General features: G+C 41.3%; 1 pseudogene; it reads right to left on the bottom strand.

Moving 5' to 3' along the window:
- The window catches only part of LOC143040430 (angiotensin-converting enzyme-like), a 75,505-nt pseudogene that overhangs the window by 21,387 nt on the left and 44,118 nt on the right, over window positions 1–10,000 (bottom strand).

Here is a 10,000-nt window from a genome sequence, read left to right as displayed (position 1 = left end):
AGCTGCGTCCAGCACTCCGCAAGCATTTACTTGCCACGCTCACCTTACACCTCCACCACCCACGCCACACCACTCACCCTAACCTCACACCTCATCAGCAAAGAAGAGGAAATTGGAGATTTGCTATACATCGCAACCATCAAACAAATGGTCTCAAAAAATGGTCGCAAAAATTTAAATCCCCCGTCCTGTAAAGTTTATGTTTCTGTTCTTTCTGTTGTAATATATTTTTTTTATGAATTTTTGTCATTTTTGTTTCATTTGGAAGAAAACATGATGCTCTTTGGTTTCTACAATAAAAAATAAAAAGAAGTTTTATTTTTTTTATGAAACCTGAATTTTGCAGCATTTTTTTTTATTATTCAGAGAAACAAATTAATAAAAAAATAGAGGTATTAGTTTGAAAAAGCGTATTCAATAAGCTTTGTTCCCCAGACACTAAGCTTTCATTTCATATCAAGCTGAATAATGTGGAAGGATTTTCCATTAAGTAATTAGAGCTTCAATAGAGCTCACTTTATTTTCATTAGATATTCACTATGTCTTATAAATACATGGGAGGAACACAATACCTTGAGGAATTATACACTAATGTAAGAGGTATTTATACCTATATTCATTATACACATATTTATACCTATATTCATTAAACACATATTTCCCACCCTAGCATTAAGGTCTCCCAGTACTATCACATTGACATTTCTTCCTAAATCCTCTATGCACTCATTTAGATCTATCCAAAAGGCCTCCCTTTCTTCTACACTCTTCTCACTGCCAGGCCCATATGCACTTACAAAGACCCACATCTCCTTCCCCAGTTTCGCCTTCATCCACATTATCCTTGAGGAAACCTCCTTCCACTCCACTGCCCGTTTACCTATCTCTTCACTTACTAAAATAACCACCCCTTCCCTCCCTCGCCCTCTCTTCATTCCTGATAACCTCCCACTTACACTCCCAAACTTACACTCACCCTTCCCTTTCAACTTAGTTTCACTCAAAGCCAACACATCCATCTTTCTTCTCACAAACATACTACCTATCTCTTCCCTTTTACTCTCATCTGTACCACATCCACAATCGATGGAGTGGTTGGGAAATGTGGAGTTCCAGGAAAGAATCGTAGTGGAGAGTTGATGGTGAAAATGTGTCTAGAAAGAGAGTTGATGATAGCAAATACAGTGTTTCGGAAGAAAGTCAAGCATAAGTACACATGGGAGAGGGTGGTGGAGGGAAGGATGGTAGATAGAGCGCTAATGGATTATGTAGTGGTAAATAGGATTATGATAGGAAGAGTTAAGGATGTACATGTGCTAAGGGGAGAGGGTGGGGGAATATCAGATCATTTTTTGGTGGAAGGTAAGTTGAAAGTGGAGGATAGATGGAGGAAGAGGAGAGGGACAAAAGGTAGGGAGGTTCTTAGAGTGAACTCTTTGAATGAGAAGGAAAAGGAGAAGGAGTACGGAAAGAAGCTGAAGGAGGAGTAGGAGGGAGTAAAGGGTAGAGTAGAGCTGGGTGTGGAGGAGGAATGGGGATGGTTCAAGAAGGGAGTCATAAAGTGTGCAAGGATGGTGTGTGGAACAAGAAAGACAGGGGGAAATAGAAGAAAGGGTAGTGAATGGTGGGATGAGGAAACAAAAAAGGTTGTAGAAGAGAAGAAGCGAGCTTTCACAGATTGGTTACAAAATAGGACGAGGGAGTCATATGAGAGGTACAAAGAAAAGAAAAGAGAAGTAAAGCAAAAGATAAAGAAGGCAAAGAGGAGAGCAGATGTGAAATGGGGTAAGAGTTTGACAGAAAATTTTGAAAGTAATAAAAAGATGTTTTGGAAAGAAATTAAGAGAGGAAGAGGAGGCGAATCAAGTAGAGAAGAAAAGGTAAAAGGTGCAGATGGAGAGATGATAATGGAAGAGAAGACAGTAAGGGGAAGATGGGCAGAATATTTTAGGGAGTTGCTAAATGTGAAGGAGGATAGGTAAGGAAAGATTGCTGCAGTGGGAAGTGCGAAGAAAATGAGAGTGATGAATGAGGAGAATGGAGGAGAAATAAGGAAGGATGAGGTGAAGGCAGTTGTTAAGATGATGAAAGCAGGTAAGGCACCTGGTCTGGATGGATGCCATGCGGAATGTTTGAATAAGGAGAGGTACAGTGATGGTGGACTGGTTGGTGAGGTTATTTAATGATTTTTGGAGAGAGGGTAGAGTACCGGAGGACTGGAGGAGTGTCTGTATAGTTCCACTTTACAAGGGAAAAGGGGACAAGTGTTAATGTAGTAGTTTCAGAGGGATTAGCTTGTTGAGTGTAGTTGGGAAGGCTTATGGGAGGATTTTGGTTGAGAGGATTAGGAGAGGAACAGAAGGAGTAATTGGTGAGGAACAGTGTGGATTTAGGACAGGTAGAGGTTGTGTAGATCAGATCTTTGTGGTAAGACAGATATGTGAGAAAGCTATGGGAAAGGGGAAGGATGTTTTTTTGGCTTTTATGGATCTGGAAAAAGCTTATGATAGGGTAGACAGGAAGGCACTGTGGGAGTTTATGCAGATATACGGGATAGGAGGGAAGCTTCTGGGAGCTGTCAAGAGTTTTTATGAGAATAGTAGAGCTTGTGTCAGGATTGGGAATGGAGAGAGTGAGTGGTTCGAGGTAAAGGTGGGACTTCGTCAAGGATGCGTTATTTCGCCCTGGCTGTTCAACTTATACATGGATGGGGTGGTACGAGAGGTAAATGCAAGGGTAGTGGGCAAGGGATTGGAGATGGTTAAAGAAAATGGAGAAAAGTGGGAAGTGAGCCAGCTGTTGTTTGCGGACGACACTGCGCTTGTGGCAGGATCGGAGGAGGGATTGAGGAAGTTGGTGGCAGAGTTTGGTAGAGTATGTGATAGAAGAAAGCTAAAGATAAATGTGGGTAAAAGTAAGGTGATGAGATGTACAAGGGGTGAAAGTGGCAGTAGACTGGAAGTGAGCATTAAGGGAGAGCGACTGGAGGAAGTGGATAGTTTTAGATACTTGGGTGCAAATGTGGCAGGGAAAGGTGGAGTGAAGATGGAGGTAGAATGTAGATTGAGAGAAGCGAATAAATGCCTTGGTGGATTAAAGAGTGTAATAAGGAATAGACATTTGGAAATGGATGCTAAGAGGAGACTGTATGAAGGAGTGATTGTGCCAACAGCACTGTATGGGGCAGAAACATGGAACATAAGAGAAGAAGAGAGAAGGAGTTTGAATGTGTTTGAGACGAGGTGTCTGAGAAGTATGGTGGGGGTTACTTGGTTAGATAGAGTGAGAAATGAGGAGGTGAGGAGGAGAACAGGGGTGGAAAAGGAGCTGGGAGATAGGGTTGATGAAAGAATATTAGGATGGTTTAGACACATGGAAAGAATGAGTGAAGAAAGACTAGTAAAAGAGGTATGGAAGGCAGATGTGGAGGGAGTGAACATGAAGGGACGTCCTAGGATGAGGTGGATGGATGGGGTGAAGGGGGCTTTGGGGAAGAGGGGAATGTCTGTTGAGGAAGGACGGGAGAGGACAGAAGACAGGGGTGAATGGAGAATGGTTGTATATGGATGATGTTGTGATTGCATGAGGTGGAATGGGTGGGGGGATGGGGGGGTGAGGTAGTATGTGTGAGCAAAATTTGACGCAGCCCGAAGGGATTTCTCCCCGTCCTCTCATTTTATGCAATGGGGGGACGGAGAGGGGGGGTCGCCGATTTAATGAAGCAGCCTTGCTGTGGATGTGCTGTGTCTTGCGACACTGCTTCTGACCCAGGGCAGTGGACAAGGTGCAGGGATGACCCGTCATTCATGAGGTGCTAAGATTGGAGGGAGGGTGGAGGGGTGTGGAGTGTATTCAGGGATGGAATGGGTGGAAATGGTTTTATGCCTTTTTCTTTTTGGGTACCCCCCTTGGAAGGGGGAAAAAGCCTTGGTATATGTATGTATGTATGTACTCTATAGAGTGATGCAACACTCCTTAACGCTCTATCTACCACGCTACCATCCACCACCCTCTCCCATGAGTACTTATATTTAACTTTCTTCTTAAACACTATATTTACTATCATCAAATCTCTTTCTAGACACATCTCCACCATCAACTCTCCACTACGATTCAATACCACTACATTGACGTTTCTCCCTAATCCCTCTATGCACTCATTTAAATCTATCCAAGAAGCCTCCCTTTCTTCTACACTCTTTTTACTACCAGGCCTACATGCACTTACAAAAACCCACATCTCCTTTCCCAGTTTTACTTTCATCCACATTAACCTTGAAGAAACCTCCTTCCACTCCACTACACGTTTACCTATCTCTATACTTACTACTATAGCCACCCCTTCTCTCCCTCACCCTCTCTTCACTCCTGTGAACCTCCCTACTACACTCCCAAACTCACACTCGCTCCTCCCTCTCAACTTAGCTTCACTCAAAGCCAACACATCCATCTTTCTTTTCACAAACTAACTGCCTATCTCTTCCCTTTTACTTTCATCTGTACTACATCCACGCACATTAAAAGACCCAAACTTTAGGGTGTTGGTTGGAAAACTCCAAGACCTTCTTATGCCTTTACTTTTTTTTAGGAATGTCCCTGTGGTGCTTTAGGGAGAAGGATGCCTAGTCCTAATCCCCGTCCCATTTTTCTCGCCTCCTACGATTGAAGTGGGAATACTTGGTGACAGCATTTTATCCCCCACCACAAGGTAGGCGAAAAAAGGAAATGAATATTCAGAGAAATTGTAAAATATAAAAGGGCAAAACCGTAGTCCTAAAGAAAACAATGACCATTACACAACCCAAATGGAGCCACAAGTATATCAGAACCTCATAAAAAATAACTTTTATTTCAGTTTCCTTTAACACATGACTGAGCCCATGGCCCTGTTGGTGTTCCTCATACTCACGAGATGCGCAAATCTCACCTCTCTGAGCTTCCTCCTGACGTAGGCATGGAGCTGTTGGTAGAAGGGCTTCAGCTGCTCCCAGAGTATTTTCAAGTCTTGGCGGAAGGTCGAAGACTCGTAGGGCTCCAGCCACATGTCTCCCATGTTCTTGAAATCTGCCGAGTATCGAAACGCGTCTTCACTTACACCGACTCTCTCCAAGAGAAGACTGCATTGATATTGTTTTGCACACCTGGGTACATGCAAATACAAATATATCGGATTACTTAGCTGAGCCTACACCCATAGAAGGATTACAAAGGCGGAGCATGCCGACAGGAGACCTTTTGATCCATATCTAGGTCGGATGAAAAAAAAATCATATTAATAATAAGTTAAAACTATAATAATGTAAAAATAACAAATAAAATACATAAATAAATGCATAGGTATAGTTGAATAACAAACAAAAAGGTAAATAGTAAATGATTATAAATTGACATATAACTAATAATAAATGAAAATCAGACAGACAAATTATAACAAAACAAAAACAAATAATATAACATAAATTATAATCATTACAGCATCTTACTTAGGTATTTATCTAAATGATTCTTAAAGCTTCGAACTGAACTACATTGCACTACCTGTGCAGGAAGTTTATTCCATTCATTAACTACACGGTTGGCAAAGTTGTTTCTACCTACTTCCAAATTGAATCTATTTCCGGACAGTTTGAGACCATTGTTTCATGTCTGATTCTCATTCAATGTAAAAATTTGGTCACTTTTGATGTTGTCAATTCCCTTTAAAATCTTAAAGACCTGTATCAAGTCACCTCTGAGTCTACGCTTTTTTAGGGAAAACAGATTCATGTGCTTAAGTCGATTTTCGTATGATTTATTTTTGATATTTGGAATCAGTTTTGTGGCTCGCCGTTGTACTTTTTCCAGTCTGTCAATGTCTTTAATGAGATTCGGTGACCATACGGAAACAGCATTTTCCAAATGTGGACGAACTAACGATTTATATAGCTTGTTAATGAGTGATGGACTTTTGAAATCAAAAGATCGCGCAATCAATCCCAGAATCTTATTTGCTTTCTCAGAGGCTGAAATACACTGCTTGGATGATTTGAGGTCGTTACTGATAATTACGCCGAGATCTTTTTCACTATCCACTTTTGTTAACGAATTTCCAAATAACTTGTAATCGTACTTACTGTTATTTTTACCTATGTGCATTACCTTGCATTTACTTGTGTTAAATTTCATTAGCCACTTTTCAGACCATTGCTGTAATTGACCTAAATCTTCTTGAATATCTAATTGGTTTGAGTGATCATTTGCCACTCCGCACAGTTTTGTATCATCAGCAAATTTGGAAACAGTAGATTTTAGTCCATTGTCTATATCATTTATATATACTATGAATAGAAGTGGCCCAAGAACGGAACCCTGAGGAACTCCACTTGCAACATTTTTCCATCCAGAAGTTTTTCCATTTAAAACAACTCTCTGTTTTCGACCTTTCAACCAATTACTAGTCCAACCTAATAGGCTACCACTTATTCCATGCAAAGCTAATTTAGTAAGTAGTCTTTCGTGTGGGACGGTATCAAAAGCTTTTGCAAAGTCTAGATATATTAAATCTATATTGTTTCTTTTGTCATAATTCGAGATAACTGTGTTGTAGAATTCGAGTAAGTTAGTCACGCAAGAACGTTTCCGTCTGAAACCATGCTGGCTATCATTTATCAAACGGTTACTTTCTAAATGATATTCGATATCATCTCTGATGATAGTTTCCATTATTTTTCCTACGATCGAAGTCAAACTTATAGGCCTATAGTTATTTGGTTTCTTTTTGTCACCTTTTTTGAATATGGGAGTAACGTTAGCTAGCTTCCATTCTCTTGGGACATCTCCGGATATGATGGATTTCTTGAAAATAATTTCTAATGGAACAACAATCTCATTTTTCATTTCCTTTAAGATTCTTGGATGCCAACCGTCAGGCCCTGGTGTTTTATTAACTTTGAGTTTGTCTATACACCTTTTAATTTTTTCTTTTGTTATATTTACCGTAGTGAGTAAGTTTACCCCAGACTTTTCACAGGTTTCAGTTTGGAATTCACTTTGAGGTGTTTCGTTTACGAATACCGAGCTAAAATAATTGTTTAAGATATTACACATACCTTCATTTGAATATTCAAGTTGACCGTCAGCAGATAATAGTGGACCAATGTGATTCCTAACAACCTTTTTATCTCTAATGTAAGTATAGAATTCTTTGGGATTCTCTTTGGATTTATCAGCGATGTTCATTTCGTATTGTCGTTTTCTTTTTCATGTAGGCATGGACACACATGATATAAATGCCCGCAAGGACACACACACACACACACACACACACACACACACACACACACACACACACACACACACACACACACACACACACACACACACACACACACACACACACACACACACACACACACACACACACACACACACACACACACACACACACACACACACACACACACACACACACACACACACACACACACACACACACACACACACACTGAAAGAGGAGGAATAGTGAAATGTAGTGACTGAAATGTTGATTTGCCAGAGCGAGGTATTATCCATATTTCCTGGACGGTGGTGTTCCAAGTTCCTCCTGCTACCTACCGTTCAGCTGTGCTGCTTTGTTGGCCACGTCGACGAATAGTTTGTACGATCTACGTATTAATTTCCCGGTTGCCCTGCGCCAGCTCTCCCAGTAGTACTCCAGTTCTCTGTAATCGCGGCTTTCACGGAGGATCCGCGTCACATCTGTAAAGGTGAACCAGATACTTTTGTTAAGATACTGTGGAGGGAAGGAGCTGGTTTTCAGCACATGTCAGTACTTGTACCCCTCCTGACAGTTGAAAACATATTACCCGTACTCCTTTATCAAAAAGTTAGAATGTAAATTGATAAGTATTCGTTCAGCTCATAGCTTAGAAAAAAGCTCGGTGACAAAACATATCTAAATATGGTTTAAAAATTTAGAAACTAACCCAATTTCAGTTATAACAACAGCAAAACTCCGCACAATACAATGATGACACTACAATTGATCAGTCAATTATTGCCTCAAGATTCTCTGACCAGAAACCCAAGACCCCGCAACAGCCGGCAACGGTACTTGAGCTCTCTTATAGGCCTTTCTTTGAAGACTCATTGGGCGGCTGTCCATTTTCTGTGACTGATTCTGCCACTGGCTACTAGTGTAATGGATTTTCATATATACATATTTGTATGGTTCGTAATAATATGTATGAAAGACATCCGGAGATAAGATCAGCAGATTGATTGCAAATAGTCTTAAATCATAAGGTATATCCCCCTCCCCTATCCATCTCAGGGTTTACATGACAAGCTCGTAGTGCAAATTGAGCAACAAGTACCCCCTCCCCCCCACCTTCCTTCGCGCCAAACGTGCCCACCAGCGTGGTTGGCAGAATTGTCAGAACCCGAGAAAACGGTTCCACGCCTAAAAAAAGAAGAAGAAGAAGAAGAAGAAAAAATCGGCATACAAACGAAAGGAAGACAAGATTATGTAGGTTCCATTACATAGGGTTTATATGGAACCCCAGGAGTGCCCCAAATGAGTGAGGTCGAGCTGGGTAGGGAAATATAAAAATGCTTAGGAGTGAGAAGAGAAGCTAACTGGAGGTCGGTCGAGAACGCGGGGGTACCGCCTTCGGATTGAGGTGTCATTAAGCCTAGGACATCGAAATCGATAGGTCAGTGGCTCTTCATCTTTTTGCCCTTTTTCTTTTTTCTTTCTCTCTCTTTACACACACACACACACACACACACACACACACACACACACACACACACACACACACACACACACACACACACACACACACGCACACACACACGACTCGGTGGCGCAGTTGGTAGAGCGCTGAACTGCTACCATAGTGGCCCGTAGTTCTTGGTTCGAATCCTGCCCAGGGCCGAAATTATTTCGGTACCGCTGCGCTTCGGGTCGTTACTCCGACTCTCGTGGGCGGGGAGTTGGGTGTGTGTGTGTGTAAGGTCATAGCATTACCCATAGATCGGACCTACGAGCTCTGAGCTCTCTTCCAGGAGGGAAATAGCTGTCAATCATGAGTCCAACACGTGATCCAAAGGCCAAGTGAATACACACACACACACACACGCACACACACACACACACACACACACACACACACACACACACACACACACACACACACGTAGACCAATTCACGGCGAAGATTAGAGCTCCGAAGAAGAAGGGAAATTTTCGTGGATCTCAACGTCAAGGAAGTACCTTTTTGTATTTATAGGGAAGGGGAAAGCTCGTGGTGTAGTGGGAAGGTGATGAAAAAGGAGAAGGGGAGGGATTACTGAGGGAAATGGAAGGAAATAAGGAAAGGGAGGACTTGGTCCAGGCAGGCAGACGCCATGTCAAAAAACGTGGCCCGGAGGATTTTAGTGATGAAGAAGGGATTAACAAAAAGGTAAAGATTAGAAATATAGATAAGAGCAGCACAATAGAAGGTAAAGATAATAATTTCAATGGATTTAATGAGGGGGGGGGGGAAGCCAACCCTCCCCGACTAGCAAGCCTAGAGGAGAAAATTGAGAAAATTGTCAAACATTGGTAGGATAGGTTCGGTCAACTCATGCAGATCACGCAGAGAGTTGAAAAATTGGAAGAATCAGAGAAGGTGAACAAAAACTAACCAAAGAAATAGAGGTATTAAAAAGACAGTTAAAAGAAGTACAGATGAGAATGAGGAATTAAAGAAAAATAATAAAGAGAATAAGGAGTCCATAGCAAAAGAAGCACAGGGTTGGGAAAAAATCCAAGAGAACAACAAAATTGCATTTAATGAGATAGTAAAACAGCAGATGAAAGAACAAACTGAAGACAATTATTAAAGTGATGAGACAGAAGGAAAATATAGTGAGAGACTTAGCAGATAAAAAGAAATGTATAATTGTATTAGGGATGGAAGAGAAGTATAATCTAAATAGGACTACAAGAATCAAAGAGGGAAAAGAAAAAGTA

The sequence above is a fragment of the Oratosquilla oratoria genome, chromosome 28 (assembly GCF_046742065.1).
Source record: "Oratosquilla oratoria isolate Oo_2021 chromosome 28, ASM4674206v1, whole genome shotgun sequence".
Lineage (NCBI taxonomy): Eukaryota > Metazoa > Arthropoda > Malacostraca > Stomatopoda > Squillidae > Oratosquilla > Oratosquilla oratoria.
The sequence above is the reverse complement of the archived record's forward strand: the minus strand, read 5'-3'. Positions and strand labels throughout refer to the sequence as shown.